General features: G+C 42.5%; 1 protein-coding gene and 1 non-coding gene across 3 annotated transcripts in view; both read right to left on the minus strand.

Annotated features, from left to right (window-relative positions):
• The window catches only part of PREX2 (phosphatidylinositol-3,4,5-trisphosphate dependent Rac exchange factor 2), a 190,613-nt gene that overhangs the window by 144,502 nt on the left and 26,728 nt on the right, over positions 1-19,383 (minus strand). The window lies entirely within an intron of this gene.
• Positions 530-667, minus strand: LOC114813587. The gene has a single exon (XR_003761304.1). It is a non-coding gene; the product is annotated as a small nucleolar RNA SNORA7 (small nucleolar RNA).

Genomic DNA, 19,383 nt, shown 5'->3' on the forward strand with positions numbered 1-19,383 from the left:
CTCGCCCACGTCCCGCCTCTGGCCTGGCACGCCTTCCCTCTTCATAGCCAACAATTACTTTCCTCACCTTCAAAGCCTTATTGAAGGCACATCTCCTCCAAGAGGCTTTCCCTAAGCCCTCTTTTCCTCGTCTCCCATTCCCTGATGTGCTCCCCAGACCCACAGCATTTATGTGCATATCCGTAATTTCTTTACTTATATTAATGTCTGTCTCCCCGTCTAGACTGTAGGCTCTTTGTGGGCAGGGAACAGGTCTACCAACTCTGTTATATTGTACTCTCCCAAGTGCTTATTACAGTGCTCTGCACGCCACTGTTGTCTTATGCTGTCGAGTCGTGCCCGACCCATAGCGATGCCATAAACACATCTCTCCCCCCACTTCCATCTGCAATCATTCTGGTAGTGGATCCAAAGAGTTTTCTTCGTAAATACACAGAAATGGTTTACCACTGCCTCCTTCCATGCAGTCAACGAGCCTCTGCCCTCGACTCTCTCGCGTGCCGCTGCTGCCCAGTACGGGTGAGTTTTGACTTGTAGTAGATTGCCTTCCACTCGCTAGCCCCTGCCCAAGCTAGGAATGGAATGGGTATTCCTCTGCTTGACTCTCCCTCCCGTAGTCATGATTGGTAAAGGACTGGAAACTCTCCAGGTGCGACCCTGAGAGGGGTGCTCAAGAAATACAATGGACTTAATGTTTTAAGGACATCTGTTAAGCACTTATTGTGTGTCATACACTGTTCAAAGCACTGGGGTAGGTACAAATTCATCAGGTTGGACACAGTCCCTATCCTGCATAGGACTCACAGTGTAAGTAGGAGGGAGAACAGGTATCCCCATTTTACAGTTGAGGAAAACTGAGGCACAGAGAGGCTAAATGCCTTGCCCGTGGTCACACAGCAAGCAGTTGGCTGAGCTGGGATTAGAACCCAGGTCCTTCTTGCCTCCCGGACCTGTGATCTATCCACTAGGTCATGCTGATTCACCAGGACTGCGGTAAATCCTCTTGCTCCGTTGCTCTTATGCTTGCATTCTGGGAAACCATCAGGGTAGCGGCATGGTTGAAGAACAAGATTATATTGGTAAATTATTTTGGGTCTATCTCTCTTGCTAGACTGTAAACTACTGGAGGATAGGCATTGTCTGTACTTCTTTAAGTACAGGGAACTGTATCTACCAACTCTATTGTTTTGTTCTCTCCTATGTGCTTGGTAGAGTGTTCTGCACACAGTAAGTGCTCAGTAAATACCAGACTCCTCAAGGACAGTGCTCTGCACCCAAGAGGCACTTGATAAATACTACCGATGGATCGGGAATCAAAAAATCTTCCAAGAGTCTGTTAGCCTCATATACATAATGATTTTAGGGTGTTTGGAATGAGCGAGGAGGTACACTGCTGGTCCGTGGATCCAAAAATATTAATGCCTACTATTCCATATAATGCTTGCTAAATTAGAATTTGACGATAGGTCAAACTTGGGCCAAATCGGAACATTCTCTTCAAAAGGCTGGGTCAACACGGTCAATGTGTAAATCAAATAACGACAGACAACGGCATTCATTTTGACACCAGCAACGTTTAAATATTCAAAAAATGAAATTAAAAAAACTGACTTGTGACAAATTCTAGAAAAATGAACAAATATGGTATCAAATTACCCCACTGAGAATGCCAAAAAATAAACGATGAAGTTCTCATTCGGGATCCCGAGGAAAAAAAAATCTATTACTGAGCTCATTTCTCCAAAAATGGGCTAACAGTGACGCTGACATCTGAACCACTCAGGAGTCCAGCTTAGGGCCGGTGGTAAGCCAAGCCCCTCGGATAACCTTGTTTAGCTTTTTAAAACGTAGTTTAGTTTTGGTAAACTGTTGCGGGTCTTTTGGGAGGTATCGAAAAAAAGAAAGAAAAAAGATTGGGATTGCTTTCAAAAAGTCAACATTGGGCATTTTGACCCACACCCTGTGGAAACATTGTTTGTCATTTTGGCAAATCTGATAAAGATCATTTTAATGGCCAGAGAGGAATTGCTGCAACCTCTGTTCAAGCTGAGGCGAAATATCATATGCTGAGAGAAAAACCATGGTGAAATTGCTCCAAATTCACCTTCCCGATAAAGTTGTGAACCTCATTCCTCTGTAACGGAGTGGGCCCTGCTTCTGCCAGTACACTGATCCTGCTGCACATGCGCTGCCAAAAATTATACACACATTAACCCATAATGAGTTTACAGTCTAAGCCAGGCATTTCTGGGTTGGGGGTCGGGGATGGCGGTGAGGGGTAGAGATCCCTCCTCCCCTCCTTCAAAGTCTTATTTGAAGGCCCATCTCCTCCAAGAGGCCTTCCCTGACTGAGCCCTCCTTTCCTCTTCTCCCACTCCTTTCTGTGTTGCTTTGACTTGCTCCCTTTCTTCATCCCCCTCCTAGCCCCACAGCACTTGTGTACATATTTATTTTTTCTATTCATGTCTGTCTCCTCCTCTAGACTTGTAAGCTCATTATGGGCAGGGAATGTGTCTGTTATAGTGTGCTCTCCCAAACGCTTAGTACAGTGCTCCGCACACAGCAAGTGCTCAATAAATACCACTGACTGACTACCGTAGATGCTCCAAAAGCATCAGTGGCAGGTGAAAGTACACTGAAAGTTAACTGTAAGCCACTAAAAGTTCACTGTAAGTAATGAGGGAAACCGATTTACAAAAATCAAGATAGGTGGGAGGAAATCCTTGATTAATGTATCAAACTATTTACAGTTGAGAGGCAGCCTGGCTTAGTGGAAAGAGCCCGGGCTTGGGAGTCAGAGGTAGTGAGTTCTAATCCTGCCTCCGCCACTTGGCAGCTGTGTGACTTTGAGCAAGTCACTTAACTTCACTGCACCTCAGTTTCCTCATCTGTAAAATGGGAACTAAGACTGTGAGCCCCATGTGGGACAACCTGATTACCTTGTGGCTACTCCAGTGCATAGCACATAGTAAGTGCTTAACAAATGCCATCATTATTATCATTATTATTACCTCAGTACCTAGAACAGTGCTTGGCACAGAGTAAGTGCTTAGCAGATACCATCTCCTATTATTATTATTATTATTATTATTGAGAGCTGGTGAAAAAGAGGGTATGAGTGTTAAAAGTAAAAAGCAGTTAAAAATTGCGGTAATGCCCTCTTCCTCCCAAGAAAGACAAGCACAGATAACCTAGCGGCCAGGCCATGAGATTTGACAAATGAGAATCCTTAATCAAGAATCACTAGCTACCTAACCTAGACATTAACCTTACCCTCTTTCGCACTCAGGACCTGACATGACTCAAGTTAACGAGCCCTTACAGGTCTTGGAATCTGCCACCTAAACTTAATGTTTCCGTGACTGGCTGTAGCTCCCTGCATAAGGCAGATGCTGAAAGACCATTTTGTTCCACGGCAAACAAGGCAAACAACTTATTGTACATTTCAGAGGGAGTTCATTTGATCCCTATGAGAAATGACTGTCCCTAAAAGCCAGGGGTGACACTTGCTTCGCCATCATTAGCAGGGAAAACGTTGAGGGAACGCTACTCCGTAACCCTGGCACGGTGGAATTGAAAGTTCCCCTAAGAAATCTGAGTGGATTTCTCCATTCCACACAGCCTGCCTTACTCATCTGTTTCACATCAAATCAATCAATCACTTGCATTCGTTGAGGGCTTTATCAATTGAACTAAGTGCTTGGGAAAGTACAATATAACAGAGTTGGTAGACACGTTCCCTGCTCACAGTGAGCTTCGGACATGAGGAAGAGCACAACTTTCCAATCTGATGTATTAAAGCGATCACTTTAAAAATATTTATATCCTACACAAAGACACACAGAATAAGTGAGGAGGTGGAGATGAAAACTAAAACAGATTTGATTTCTAAATAGCAGATTCAATTTCTAATGGCTCCAATCCCGATCTTGATTAGCTGCAATTGGCTGCCCAGTGATGAAACTGCCATGAAAACCTCCTGACCTTTTTCTCCACAGAAATCCAATAACTTCTTGCCTCTCCAACCTCCTTTCCTCCAATTACCCTGACATTTGTCTAACAATCGAAGAATCCCAACATTTATGAAGCCTCCTATTTCGAAGCTCAGAGGTCCTCAGGGAATTCACACACACACACCCCCCCCCCCCCCCACTACAGCTTATCAATGAGAAATCTTAGAAATCTCCAATCATTTTTTGAGAGAAACATTTTCAAATTAAGCTTCCACTCTCACTAAACTTAAATTTAATTACTTAATTAATTAAAAGTCTATCCACCCTATACAATCTCATCTGACGATACCTTTATTAACTGCAACCCGGACCAAGAGTGAAAAAAAAAAAATGGACCCTAACGAGCATCAAAGGAAGGACTAACCATCTGTATGATGGTGATGATGTCTCACTGATTCAATCATATTTATTAAGCGCCTACTGTGTGCAAAGCACTGTACGAAGTGCTCAGGAGAGTACAATAACAATAAACAGATTCCCTGCCCACAACAAGTTTACAGTCTCAGGTACAAGGGCTTCCGTTTTGAGAACCTGCATGGAGAAAGGGATTATAGTGCTTAGTACAGTGCTCTGCACATAGTATGCACTCAATAAATGCCACCGATTGACTGAAAGAACTAGTGTCTTGTGCTGCAAAACTGGCACTCCCTCGTCTCTGCCAGGTGTGGCCGTGCTGGGGCTTGAAATGTGGCATATTTCATGGTAATAATAATAATAATGGTATTTGTTAAGTGCTTAGTACGTGCCAACACGATTCTAAGTGCTGGGGTAGATACAAGGTCATCAGTTCATCCCACAAGGGGCTCACAGTCTTAATCCCCATTTTCCAGATGAGATAACTGAGGCACAGAGCAGATAAGTAGCTCGCCCAAGGTCACACAGCAGACAAGTGGCGGAGCCAGGATTGGAACCCAAGTCCTCTGACTTCCATGCCTGCGTTCTTTCCACTAAGCCACACTGCAATTCTTATTTTCTTTCTTTCTTGACTCTTTATGCACGCTTTGTTTTGTTTTGCTGACTGTCTCCCCTGTTTAGACTGTGAGCCCACTGTTGGGCAAGGACTGTCTCTATCAGTTGGCAAACTGTACATTCCAAGCACTTAGTAGAGTGCTCTGCACACAGTAAGCACTCAATAAATAGGACTGAATGAATGAATGCACGTGAGGTCTTTGCCCACCTCAACTAGTTACAGGCAGAAATCCAGCGCTTAATACAGAGCCTGGCACATAGTTAAGTGCTTAACAAATACCATTATCATTATTATTATTATTATTATTATTATGAGAAGCAGAGTGGTTTGGTGGCAAGAGCCCGGGCTTGGGGGTCAGAGGTCATGGGTTTGAATCCTAGCTCTGCCGCCTGCCAGCTATGTGACTTCGGGTGAGCTACTTAACTGCTCTGTGCCTCAGTTACCTCATCTGTAAAATGGGGATGAAGACTGTGAGCCCCACGTGGGACAACCTGATGACCTTGTATCTACCCCTGCGCTTAGAACAGTGCTTGGCACATAGAAAGCGCTTAACAAATGCCAACATTATTATTATTATTATTATCCTAGAACTGGTCTCCTTATTCCCAGAGCAGTGCTCACTCCATTGGACGGAGAGCAGGGCTAACCACCCGTATTCTATTTTAGTGGATTATTTATACAAAGGCACGCTTATAAATGCTCTGTTAGATTCTGTCCTCTTCTATTTTTGGGCTTTCTCATCAGATTAGAGCAGCATGGGGACCATCGCAAAGAGCTCTGCTCTCATGCTGAGCAAATGTTTTTCACTGATTATCACATAACCCACCGCAGAGGCCGTTCCAACAAAAACGACACATTATGAATGCTTTTTAGTAATAACATTCCACCTCTACATTGCTTCATTCTAAGCACAAGAATTAAATCTCAAAAGCCTTTCTTGTTTGATTATAATCACTCTTTGCTCACTTCATTATGAAAGGGCATTATTAATATAATAGCAAACCTTGTCACACACATTCAGGAACACAGTAAAGAAACAACCCAACTTTGATAAAAGCTTAAGTGAGTCCTAAAGGAGCATAATTCTCAATTTGTGATTTTTCAGAGAAAAACCTTTGCCCTTCGGGACTTCACAGGAGGTATGTGGACAAAAATATTTCCTTGAGACTTAATACCGGGAGAGAACTTGTTCTATGAGTGAGATGGGTCTCTAGGTCTCTGGGTTTTCCTGTCTTGGGGCCTCTCTCACTCTTTATCTCCGTATCCCTATACGTGCATCCTCAAAACCTTAGTACAGGACTCTGCACATGGTAAGCGCTCAATAAATACCACTGGTTAATCCTTGGGTGGGTTTCTATAGAAGCAGCATGCCATAGTGGAGAGAGCCTGGGCCTGGGAATCAGAAGGCCATGGGTTCTAATTCTGGCTCTGCCACTTGTCTCTTTTGTGATTTTGGGCAAGTCACTTCACTTCTCTGTGCCTCAGTTACCTCCTCCGTAAAAGGGGGATTGAGACAGTGAGTCCCACGTGGGACGGGGACTGTGTCCAACCTCACTTGCTTGTATCCACCCCAGTGCTTAGCACTGAGCCCTAGATGAGACACGGACTGTGTCCAACCTGATGAGCTTGTACCTACCCCAGAGGTCAGGACAGAGTTAAGGTCTTGGTTCAGCATGGTTTATCACTGGGATATTTGCTGAGTTATCGTGGTATCTCACCTGGGCAGCAGGTATCGTGGTGTCGTGGTCCTGGGCAGCAGGTATCGTGGTATCTCACCTCACTCAGAACTGTGAATTGGTGGTGTTTTAATGGGCAGAATTGTCATTATTAGTATTATTACCGTTGCTAAGTATTTACTATGTGTCAAGCACTCTTCTAAGCAACGGGGATTGTACAAATTAATCAGGTTGGACACAGTCCCTTTCCTACAGGAATCTTAATCCTTATTTATTGAGGATTTATTATATCCTTGGCTTATTTATTGAGTTGTCTCATTCGAGAATTGGGATTTATGCTAGACTGCCTGATAAGGGTAGTGTGTGGGCTGATGATTGTAAAATCCTTAAAGGAATATCTAACACTGTTTATCATTTGTTAGACCAGGATGGCCAAAATTTAAAGTAAAAGCTCCTCCTGTTCATATAAAATTGGAGACGAGTTTATCCTATAGAAAAATGCCGTAGGGTTTATGTAGGCTTCTGCTTTTTAGGGCAAATATTTTTCAGGAACGACATACGAGGCTTTCTACCATGATATATTCAACAAGTCGTTGCAAAGATGACTGTCTGCTTGTCCTCGTGTTTTTGTGAAAAATCCTGTGGCCCTGGGAGGCAGCCCCATAGAAATATTAATTCTGTTTTATAATTTATCATGAGGCACACCTGAAAATCATTCTCTTAAAAATCACTTTAGAATGCCTACATTTGGTAAAAGAGAACGTTTAAAATAGCTTTTTACTTGAGAACATTATGTAGATTCTGTATCAAGTTAAATGCCAAATAATGGGTTTTTAAGCTGTTTTTCCCATGGTTCAGATTTCTTTAATGATCCTGCTTTGTGATAAGCAGTTTTATTGGTTAGTTTCCATTTTATGTTTTCACACCATGGTCTGGATTCAAGAATTAGAGCACGATATAAATTTTGGGTTTCGATGTTAACTTTTGGCATTTCAAATTTGTTTGGGTTGTGGCATTTTTCAAGCCAAAGTAAACTTGCAAGGCAGCTATAAGTAGGCTATCATGTAATAATAAGGGGTTTGGGGTTTTGGATGAAGCCAACTTTGATAAATAGGTTTTTTAGAATTGTATTTTTCCATGGTGGCTGAAAGGAAACAGGGCAATTTTCTTATGAGTCTGTGTTTAATCTTCTGTGAATGTACTATATCATGACTTAAGAATGAAACACATTTTAATGGGTGCATTTTTTACAGATAAAAATGTACAAGGTCATTTATGTGCCCACCTACCATTGTGAGTCCCAGAAGAAGAAGGGATTGGAAATGTAGACGTCAAATCATTACCATTCTTAAACTACCTTGTATTTTTAGATGCGCCAGACTCTCTTATAATGCAGGGGTTAACTCTGTCCTGACCTCTGGGGTAGGTACAAGCTCATCAGGTTGGACACAGTCCATGTCTCATCTAGGGCTCTGTGCTAAGCACTGGGGTGGATACAAGCAAGTGAGGTTGGACACAGTCCCCGTCCCACGTGGGGCTCACTGTCTCAATCCCCCTTTTACGGAGGAGGTAACTGAGGCACAGAGAAGTGAACTGACTTGCCCAAAATCACACAAGAGTCAAGTGGCAGAGCCAGAATTAGAACCCATGGCCTTCTGATTCCCAGGTGACCAATGGGACACATACTTGAAGCCCAGTCTGGGAGGTTCTCACAATGAGTGAAATTGCCCTCTCTGAGGCATTTCTCTGAGACATTCCTCCAGATCCAACCAACGAGTGAAGAAGGTCTCTGTCAAGAACCCCAGTGGAAGTTCCAATAAATTTTAGGGTGGCCCAGACTTGACACTCTCCCACCCACTGAAACCAAAGGCCCAACATCTGTGACAACTAGATTCAGTTTACATCAATCAATCACACTTATTGAACGCTGTACTAAATGCTTGGGGGAGTACAATATAACACAGTTTTCTTTGTTTTTAGGGTATTTGTTAAGGGTTCACTATTTGTCAAACACTGCTCTAAGCCCTGGGTAGGTACAAGTTAATTAGGTTGGACACAGTCCCTGTCCTCCATGGGGCTCACAGTCTAAGAGGGAGAACAGGTATTTAATCCCCAGTTTGCAGATGAAGAACTGAAGCACAGATAAGGTAAGTGACTTGCCCAAGGTCACACAGCAAACAACGGGCAGAACCGGGATTAGAAATCCGGTCCTCTGACTTCCAGGCCCGTGTTCTTTCCACTAGGCCACGCTTTTTCTCTGGTTGGCAGACACAGTCCCTGCCCACATCGAGCTCACGGTCTAGAGGGGGAGACAGAAATTAATATAAAAAATATTACCGATATGTAAATAAGTGCTGTGGGGCTGAGGGAGGGGTGGATAAAAGGAAATCAGGGTGAAGCAGAATGGAGCGGGAGAAAAGGAAATGGCTTAGTCAGGAAGGCCGAAATCTCTATATTCATTCAATCGTATTTATTGAGCACTTCCTGCGTGCAGAGCACTGTACTAAGCGCTAGAGAAACTTAGCGTGCCATTGATGTCCTATTTTAAATGTTACAAACTGAGTGATATCCGCTTCGAATCTTCAAAAGGCCGCTGCCTCAAGAAAATGGGACTGTGGTAGCCACTGAATGGTTTATCATGAGAATCCTGGGACAGTATGAAGCACTCTTTTTTCCAATCACTCGGGAAAACAACTTGTGCTTCTTTTACTTACTAGATCACAAATTGTCCATTTTTTAAAACAAAAATTCTGCACATCATTTAAATTAAGCATAATCATTTGCATGATCCTAAGATAATTCGAGGCCCAAATATCAATGGCTTCATGCAAAGCTCACTCTAGGCATTCAGGAAATGTCCTTTAATTATGGGGCTAAGGGAGGGCGAAGGGAAGGAGAACAATTCTGGCATTCTTTATTGTCTAATTACAGGTTCAGTTTAGATAACTCCAAGATTTTCCTCTAAGCAGCAGACCACATTAAGTTTGCCATTTCATAGGCTTAAACATTCTTAACCATATGGTAGTTAAGCTTTACGAATGATTATAGAAATGTTAGTGAAAGAAACATACTTCTGACGAATGTTAATAATCCATCTAGGGACTAAATTACAACGCCAGAAGAATTTAACCATAAATTTAGATTTGATCCACTTACTCTACCATAAATGTAAATTTCTTATCTAAACACCCATTCCCTTTGCCACATGTTTCATTCCACCCTCTAGGTCTCCGGACACACCATTCGGGTCTTCAGAGTGTTTGGCTTGGGCTGGAAAATGGGGAATTCTCGGGAGGGATGGGCAAGGCAGATCAGGGTTAAGTGTTTCTCATATGGAGGAGGATTTTCCAGTCCAGGTGGAAGAGCGAGGATGTAAGAAGTCAGTGGGGCCGTTCTACGTGATGTTCTGATTGCATATAAACTTTAGTCAGTGTTCACAATCTCCCTAGATGACAGACAACCTGAAACCTCACATCACCACAGTGACGTTCCCTGGTGATGAGCCACAGAAAAGGCTTCCCTTATTTCCCAGCCCCATCGGTCCAACTTCATTCAGTAGTATTTATTGAGCGCTTACTAGGTGCAGAGCACTGTACTAAGCACTTGGAATGTACAACTAAGCGCTTGGAATGTACCAACTTGCCCGCTGCATGACCTTAGGCAAGTCACTTCACTTCTCTACACCTCAGTGACCTCATCTATAAAATGGGGATTACGAGCCCCATGTGGAACGGGGACTGCGTCCAACCTGATTAGCTGGTATCCACCCCAGTGCTTAGTGCAGTGCCCGGCACGCGGTACGCGCTTAAAAATACCACTTTAAAAGAAAAACGAAAAACCTTCACATCCCCCTTCTCTCTGCAAGGGACCTCCCAGGCAAGTAGAGGCAGGGCTTCACAAAGCCATGACATCATCAGGGTGGGCTCACTGGGGATTGTTGGGTTTGTCTATTGTGGTAGCGGCACCGGGGAAACTAAAACCAGGCGTATGTGTGTCTTCCTGCAGCCAGTCACTGGATGATCACTACCAATGTGAATTCCCTTTAATAATGTTGCTATTTGTTAAGCGCTTACTACGTGCAGAGCACTGTTCTAAGCGCTGGGGGAGATACAGTGTAATCGGATTGTGCCACGTGAGGCTCACAGTCTTAATCCCCATTTTACAGATGAGGGAACTGAGGCACAGAGAAGTTTAGTGACTTGCCCACAGTCACACAGCTGACGTGGCAGAGCCGGCATTCGAACCCATGATCTCTGACTCCCAAGCCCGGGCTCTTTCCACTGAGCCACGCTGCTTCTCTTTACCCAACACCAAGCTGCGTGTCTTAAACCCCAGGAACACATGTATTAGACCAACCAGCAAATCCCGCTTCAAGGTAACGGAGACGCCAGCAGATGGTCGACAAAGCCGTATTCAACCTTCCTAGCCCCAGCCCCAGCTTCTTCAGCAGCTTGAGTCAGTATCACCAGTGAACCTACTCATCCACAAAAGACAGAAGAGACTCCAGCAATAAAGCGAGAAGCAGCCCGGCCTTGGGGGAGTCGGAGGACCTGGGTTCTAATTCTGCTCCGCCACACGTCTGCTGTCACTTCGCTTCTCTGTGCCTCTGTTACCTCATCTGTAAAGTGGGGAGTAAGACGGTGAGCCCCAAGTGAGACATGCACTGTGACCAACCTCGTTACCTTCTATCTTTCCCAGTGCTTAGTGCCGGAGACGCTTAACAAGTCAGAGGTCGTGAGTTCGAATCCCAGCCCTTCCACTTGTCAGCTGTGTGACTGTGGGCAAGTCACTTAACTTCTCTGTGCCTCCGTTACCTCATCTGTAAAATGGGGATGAAGACTGTGAGCCTCTCGTGGGACAACCTGATTCCCCTGTATCTACCCCAGCGCTTAGAACAGTGCTCGGCACATAGTAAGCGCTTAACAAATACCAACATTATTATTATTATTATTATTAACAAATACCATAAAAAATAGTCAGCTCTGATATATCGTTGATTTCCCCTTTGGGCTGAAATGATTCTGTTGTTTCCTTTCCCTGTGTCTGCAGTCAGCTTCCCTCGCTTGGGACTGTGAGGTCCTGAGAGTTGGTGATTCCGCCCGAATACCCTTGTACCTTTCCCTAGTGCTTTCAACAGTGCTTTGCACAAAGCAAGCACTTAACACCCTTTTTAACAGATGGAGGAGAGGCATAAGCAAATTCAGTTGACAGAACCAAGAGCTTAAGGACATAATGAAGCAATCTGAAACAATGGGGTATTCAGCAGCAGACTTTTGGGAGACATGGCAGCAGATGAAAGAGACTGGTGTACAACAGTCAGCAGTGGGGTTGGCTCATTTCAAACACAGACTTCAGGACAATTTGAAGCCCAAAAGGCTTACTGAAGTACACATCAACACGGCACAGATAATATCTGATGAACATTCCACTTCTTTCTACATTCAGCCTATTTCATCTCCCATACCCTCAAATTTTAAACGTGACAGACAAATATAATAAAGGCCATCACTCTCTGTTTGCATTGATAGAGTCAGAGGAAATTCTCGTTTCTACAGAACAATAATAATAATAATAATGGAATTTAAGCACTTACTACATGTCAAGCACCGTATTAAGCACTGCATTCATGTCAGAATTATATTAGTGTCACAAAATTCCTTATAGTTGCGTGTATTTTCTAGAAGTTTGATGTTAAGCCTTTAGATGGTTTGCATACCACTTTGTGATATGTAGGTTTTCTCAGCAGCACGTGCTTCAATCACACCATCCCTCAATTCCTGTGCAAAGAAGTAAGTGTGATGGCCCTTCCAACGTCACTGTCACACCATTAAAAGCTACTTTTGAGCTGTTCTGTGCTTCTGCATGTACTTAATAGAGCACCCTTCATTGAGAAGACTTGGTTAAATATCATTATTATGTTCTATGCATCATCTATGCACTTGGTTCTGTATTCTCGAAGCACTTTGTTACCCCACCACTGGTGGGGAGAAGCAGCGTGGCTTAGCAGAAAGAGCAGGGGCTTGGGAGTCAGAGGTCGTGGGTTCTAATCCTGGCTCCGCCACTTGTCAGCTGTGTGACTTTGGGCAAGTCACTTCACTTCTCTGTGCCTCAGTTACCTCAGCTGCAAAATGGGGATTAAGACTGTGAGCCCCAAGTGGGACAACCTGATTTCCTGAGAGGAGTGCTTAGAACAGTGGTTGGCACATAATAAGCGCTTAACAAATACCATTATTATTATTATTAGTGCCACAGCACTTACATACATACTCTTATATTCTGCTGCTTCCTGATCTGTAATTTATTTTACTCTCTCTCCAACTAGATAGTAAGCTTCTCGAGGCAGGAGTTGTGTCTACCATCCCTACTGTATTGCACTCTCCCAAGCGCCCAGTACAGTGCTCTGCACACAGTAAGCACTCAAATACCACTGATTGATTGATTACTACCATTAAATAGTGAAGCAGTGTGGCCTAGTGAACAGAGCATGGGCCTGGGAGTCAGGAGGACCTGGGTTCTAATTCTGGCTCCACTTGTTTGCTGTATGACTTTGGGCAAGATACTTGACTTCTCTGAGCCTCAGTTACCTCATCTGGAAAATGGGGATTAAGACTGTGCGCCTCATGTGGGGCAAGGACTGTGTGTCTTGATTAGCTTGTATCTCTCTCAGGGCTTAGTAGAGTTTCTGGCACATAGTAAGCGCTTAACAAATAGCATTAAAAAAAAGAAGGAAAATGTGATGTTTCGGTTTAGATCCTGAGTGCATTTATCCTATCTTCCTCATGCTCAGACAGAAGCCAGTTAATATGTAGCTCAAAGCTTCCCCAAAACTGGGGCACTGGAGTTGGCGTGGGATCATCCGATGACTGAGATGGCTCCCATTCTTCCCACCTTTATACTCCCCAGACCCCAGGCCCCCTGAAGGAACAGGAGGCAACCAGAAGCAGCCATTCCCAACAGTTAGTAGTTAAGGTGGTTTGGCAGTTTTTCACCGAGGCCTGTTTGCTCACCGTGGTGAACGCCCAGAGACATTTTACTGTTCAAACTTTTCAACTTTTCGTTTTAATCTGGATTTCCAGGTGCTGTAGTAATAGTAATAATAATAATGTTGGTATTTGTGAAGCGCTATGTGCAGAGCCCTGTTCTAAGCGCTGGGGGAGATACAGGGTCATCAGGTTGTCCCCTATGAGGCCCACAGTCTTAATCCCCATTTTCCAGATGAGGTAACTGACGCACAGAGAAGTTAAGTGACTTTCCCACTGTCACAGAGCTGACGAGTGGCAGAGCTGGGATACACAGCAGCAGAATTCCAACTAGTTCACATTTAACTGTTGGCTTTTCCCTCAGTGTCTGCCCTTCCTCATCCTCATAAGATTATGAATCTCTTAAGGTCTGAATTTCTGTCCCATGTAGTTTTCTTAGTGCTTGGTACCCAGCTTTGTATATCATAAGTACTAACATTTAAATTCTCACAACCGTCGACCCCCCCAATACTGTAAGCTCGTTGTGGGTAGGGAGTGTCACTGTTTATTGTTGTGTCGTAGTTACCCAAGAGTTTAGTACAGAGCTCCGGACACAGTAAGAGCTCAATAAATATGATTGAATGAATGAACGTTACTGACCATGCCTGTGTTTAGTAAGGAAAAGACTGAGTGCCAATAATAAATTGCTGCGAGACACACGGACAGCTGAGAAGATCACTGCTATTTAGATTTCCAAACCTGTATGGTCTTATGATTTCCTTTCCGCATTTTGGCCTCACAGGCTCTACACGCATTGAAACCTCCCAAAACAATTCAGATGGTTGGATCCACTGTGCTGAGCTGATCCGGTTTTGATAGAGCTTTTCTTTCTCCTCCTTGGTATCTATCAGAGCAAGGCCATATGCACTGATGAATTAGCCTGGGACTTTTGTTTTTAAAGTACCCACAGGGCCAGTACTCACTGATATTTCTGAGAAAGTATGGAAGAAATATTGCTGTAAAATAGTGAAGACATCTGTGAGACCTGCCTGAGAAGAAACGTGACCTGGTGGAAAGAACACAAGCATGGAAGTCAGAGGACCTGAGGTCTAATTCCCACCCTGTCAAATGCTCCGTTTGACCTTATGCAAGTCATTTAACTTCTTTGTGCCTCATCTTCTTCAACTTTAAAATGGAGATTAAATACTTGTTATCCCTCGTACTTTGACTGTGAGCCCCCCGCGAGACAGGGACTGTCCCCGATCTAACAATAATAATATGATGATGACTATGGTACTTGCTAAGCACTTACTCTGTGCCAAGCACTATTCTAAGCCCTGGATTAGATAAAAGTTAATCAGGTTGGACACACTCTCTGTCCCACATGGGGCTCACACTTGATCTAATTAACTTATACCTATTCTGACGCTTAGAATAGGGTTTGAAACATAGTATTTGTTAAATACCATATTTAACCAATAACAATATGGTATTTGTTAAATACCATAAAAAAGAGAGACAATCTTTCCTAGAAAATGTATACTTAGTAACTGTTTCCATGAACTGTCCTATACTGAGAAGTCTCATTTCACTTTGTATTGCACAACACTGTGTGCAATATATTCAGTCAATTTTTATATGTGTATTATATATGTACATGTATACGAGCAACATAGTGAAAGGAAAAATAATTGATGCTCCAGGAGAACAGTTTTGAAAATAACACCTTGAAAAGTCTACTTTCAGGATTATCCAAAACAATCTAAAAATTACATTTGCAGAGATTGAGATTAAGAGAAAATTACAAATCTGCGGCCCTCAAAAATAATACTGAGAATTCGCATATGCCCCACGTTACATCCAAGGATTTGGGCTTATAATTGGCTCGTTTCAGATTCTGCACAAAGTGATTTCTTTACTAGCAACAATCTTCTTTATTCTCCCAACCCCAGACTGAAAAATCACATCAATTAGCCGGGCAGCAAAGTTCCAAGCTTCTAGCAAAATGCTGACTGAAGTTCACTCTGCTATTGTGCCTCTCTTGGAAAACAAGTGATGATTAAGGAACAGTCCCGAGGAAAGCATACCTCCAGCACTGAAAAAAGTTTTACTTTGCCTAGAAGTTAGCGAACACTCTGGTGTGTTTTCTGTACTTCCATGCCATGTTTCTCTGCTTGCTGGAATCAACTGGCCGCGATGAATGAAAAGGAACCTTGCATCTAATCAGCGGCTTGAATTTGGAGAGAAAGCCGCTGTTCTGGAGACCTGTGGTGAGAAGACTGGGCCCCCTGCCATCTTTTTGCTTGTGAATGAATGGACACCATCAACAATTCACCCCTCCTCCTCTTTTCCCCCCTCTTTCCCTTCCCCCTTTGCCTCTGACCCCCTCCTCCCCAGCTCCTTCTCCCCTCTCAACTGCCAGGGCCCTTCACCGCTTCCTCTTGGGGAAGGCTAGGAATCGACTGCTTTTTCATGAAATGACCGTGACCCAGAAAGGCATCCAGCATGATCGGCTCGTTCACTTGAAAGAAACCTCAGCTGCACTTTCCATCGTAAAGTTGTTTGAACTTCTGTTTATTAAATCAGGGCTCCAACTAGGAGACAATCTTCCAGTTGAACAGCAAGGACGTTCCCTCAACAGACTTTTGGAGTGGCTGTACTTTTTTCCCTTAATAACCGCTGGCGGGACATTTCTGCATTTCTAGTCAAATAAATCATGGGGTTATTTTGTTAATGAGGTGTCCATCCCTTGATTCTATTTATCGTGATTATGTTGTCTGTTTTTGTCCGTCTTTCTCCCCCGGATTAGACTGTGAGCCCGTCATGGGCAGGGATTGTCTCTATCTGTTGCCGAATTGTATATTCCAAGCGCTTAGTACAGTGCTCTGCACATAGTAAGCACTCAATAAATGCTATTGAAAGAATGAACAACTCGGGATCATTTGATGACTTTTCAGCAGGTGAGCATAGACAAAAGTCTATGATTTAACAATTGTATCCACAGAAACAATACCTATTTTGATGTACACCCGCAGTACTCAAGATCAAGTAAACAAGACTATTGGATATTGAGGAAATTGCCATTTAAAAAATCTAAAATACTAATTTTAGAAAATAATGATTTCAATATTAGTAGTGCAACTAAAAAGTACTTCACACGAGCTTATCGTTTTCTGCCATTTTTCATTTGGGATCCTAAATTTCCGGACTTCTCATATGGCACAGAACAGCTAAACAAGGGAATATCCAGTTTTCACCTTGGATTAAATCAAAAGTCATTATGAAAAATATTCTAATCTATATCATGGACCTATAGAAATTATATGTTCTAATGAAACAAAAAAGTTAAACGCCCTAGCTCATGAAATCAGGTTTCAATATTTATTTAAATTCCCACTGACTTTTAGAAAAAAACACTGATAAAACAACATTAGAGTCCCAGATCATTTTGGGAGTATAACACTCTGGTAGTCATTATAGGGTGATTTAAAAAAAAAATATTCCTCACTGTATTTCCACTTGCTAAAGAAAAATCACAACAGAATTCCTATCCTCATGAAAATGCTTCATCATGCAGAGTCACAAACTCTGATGACATTTTGAATGGCAGTTGTCCAAACAGACTTAAGGATGCTAATTTTTTTTAAAGAGTTCCCCAACTTTTTAAATGCCATTAAGGAAAAAAAAGTCTGTATTGCTAATGGCCAGGTACTTAATAAGATGAAATACACTACACATTACCATCGAAAGTAACAAGGGACCAAGATAAAATGGATAAATAAAACCTACATGCAATTTTTTAAAATCTAATTTTATCCAATTCTTTTCTTCCTCTTCTCCCACCAAATCTTTTCCAGGAGTGGCTTGGTAAAAAAGTAGCTAATTTTAGCCTTCTCTCTACTTTCTCTTGTCCTCCTTTTGAAAAACGTGTCCATGACCATGAAGTAACCCAATGGCTACAAGCTGTTGGCAGGAAACACAATGACTGTGAAGGTTACTGCAAACACTGAAAAATCAAGAATTTACAGAAGGCAGAAATAGAGCATTTCTCTTCCTACGCATATCTGAATATCCCATTTAAAATACAAAACTAATTAGCATATTTTAGATCTCTATACACAAAGTACGATATTGCACACAATAACCTAATTACAATTTTGCTAATATTAAATGCATTTTCATCATGCCTACCATCTATCATTTATTACCTTTCAAATCAGCACCATTGAACTCGGGGAACTTTATGAAATACAACAGACACATCGAACACTGCCTTCAACTAGCTTCCAATCTACTCATTTAAGATTCGGAAGTGGGAAGAAAAGTCAAGAAACTAATAGGCAAATTAACACTAATACAAATTTGAAAGAGGCTACTTAGCAATTCAGTCAAATTCATTTTGATTAAAATAACTCATTTCATCCTTGGTCCCTTATCCTATCACAGTTTCCCTCACTCTCTCAACTCCTAAATTTCTATTATTTTCTAGCTGGCATCCTTGACCGGATTCCCACAATCTACTGCTATTTTCCCCTTTGCTATTCAAGTCCTGATTTACAATCTGCTCTTTTCTCCTCAGAACTACTGTTCATTTTCCCCTCACAATAGGCAGCATTTTCCTCACAGCTGGACTATAACCTCTTTTTGATCAAGTGCCTTTTCTGAAGTTCAGAAGCCCAGGTGCAAGCAATGTGAGATTTCCCCCCAATGCCATTTCCTTGACTACTCTTGTATTTATCAGTAGGAGCTTCCTGAAAACTACTTGAGAGATAAGTACCTCTCCCGCATTTCCAATAGGAGTAGCCCAAAGTCTGTAAAAACTGAATCACTGGAGAAGTGAGGGTTCTGACACTTCTCATTTTCTGTTTTGGAATTAGTTATTGACATATGAACAGTGGCCCCAGGGCTTTCTATTGAGTTCCATCATTTCAGCTATCAGAAATTTCGTTATTGGTGACGCCCACGTTTTCATTTTGGCCACAAGATTTCTAGAATGAAGGGAGAAGTAGTGCTGAGGTTGGGAAGAATTTCTTGGCTATGAAAACTCAATTGAGTGAATGAACGTGAGTCATAAACCACGATTTCTTCGAACCAATTTTATTTATTTAGATTAATGCCTGTCATCCCCCCTATATTGTAAGTTCGTTGTGGGCAGGGAATGCATCTGTTATACTGTGCTCTCCTATGAGCTTAGTACAGTGGTCTGCACAAAGTAAGCACCCAATAAATACAACTGACATGCCAACACTCAAAACTATCAGTTCATCTAGCTGCTTTCTGGTAATATCAATTCATTCAAATACATTTGATCATGTCTAATTCCCACCTGTATATTCTTTCCCAGTGCTTAACACAGTACTCTGCACATAATAAGCACTTAAATACTATTACTACTATTTGGTCCTTCCAATTCAATCAATCAGTCATATTTATTGAGAGCTTCCTGTGTGCAGAGCACTGTACTAAGAGTTTCGGAGAGCACAATGTAACAGAGTTGGTATACACATTCCCTTGCCCAAAGTGAGCTCGCAGTCTAGAGGGGAAGACAATCATCTATATAAAAAAGTTACAGATATGTACATGAGTGCTGTGGGGCTGGGAGGCAAGATAAACACCAAATCAGGGCACCACAGAAGGGAGTGGGAAAAGAGGAGATGAGGACTTAATCAGGGATGGCCTCTTGGAGGAGGTTAATTAATCGATCAATGGTATTTATTAAGTGCTTACTATGTGCACAGCACTTTTCTAAGTGCTGTGAGAGTACA

Source organism: Ornithorhynchus anatinus, chromosome 7 (assembly GCF_004115215.2).
Source record: "Ornithorhynchus anatinus isolate Pmale09 chromosome 7, mOrnAna1.pri.v4, whole genome shotgun sequence".
In the NCBI taxonomy this organism is placed as follows: domain Eukaryota; kingdom Metazoa; phylum Chordata; class Mammalia; order Monotremata; family Ornithorhynchidae; genus Ornithorhynchus; species Ornithorhynchus anatinus.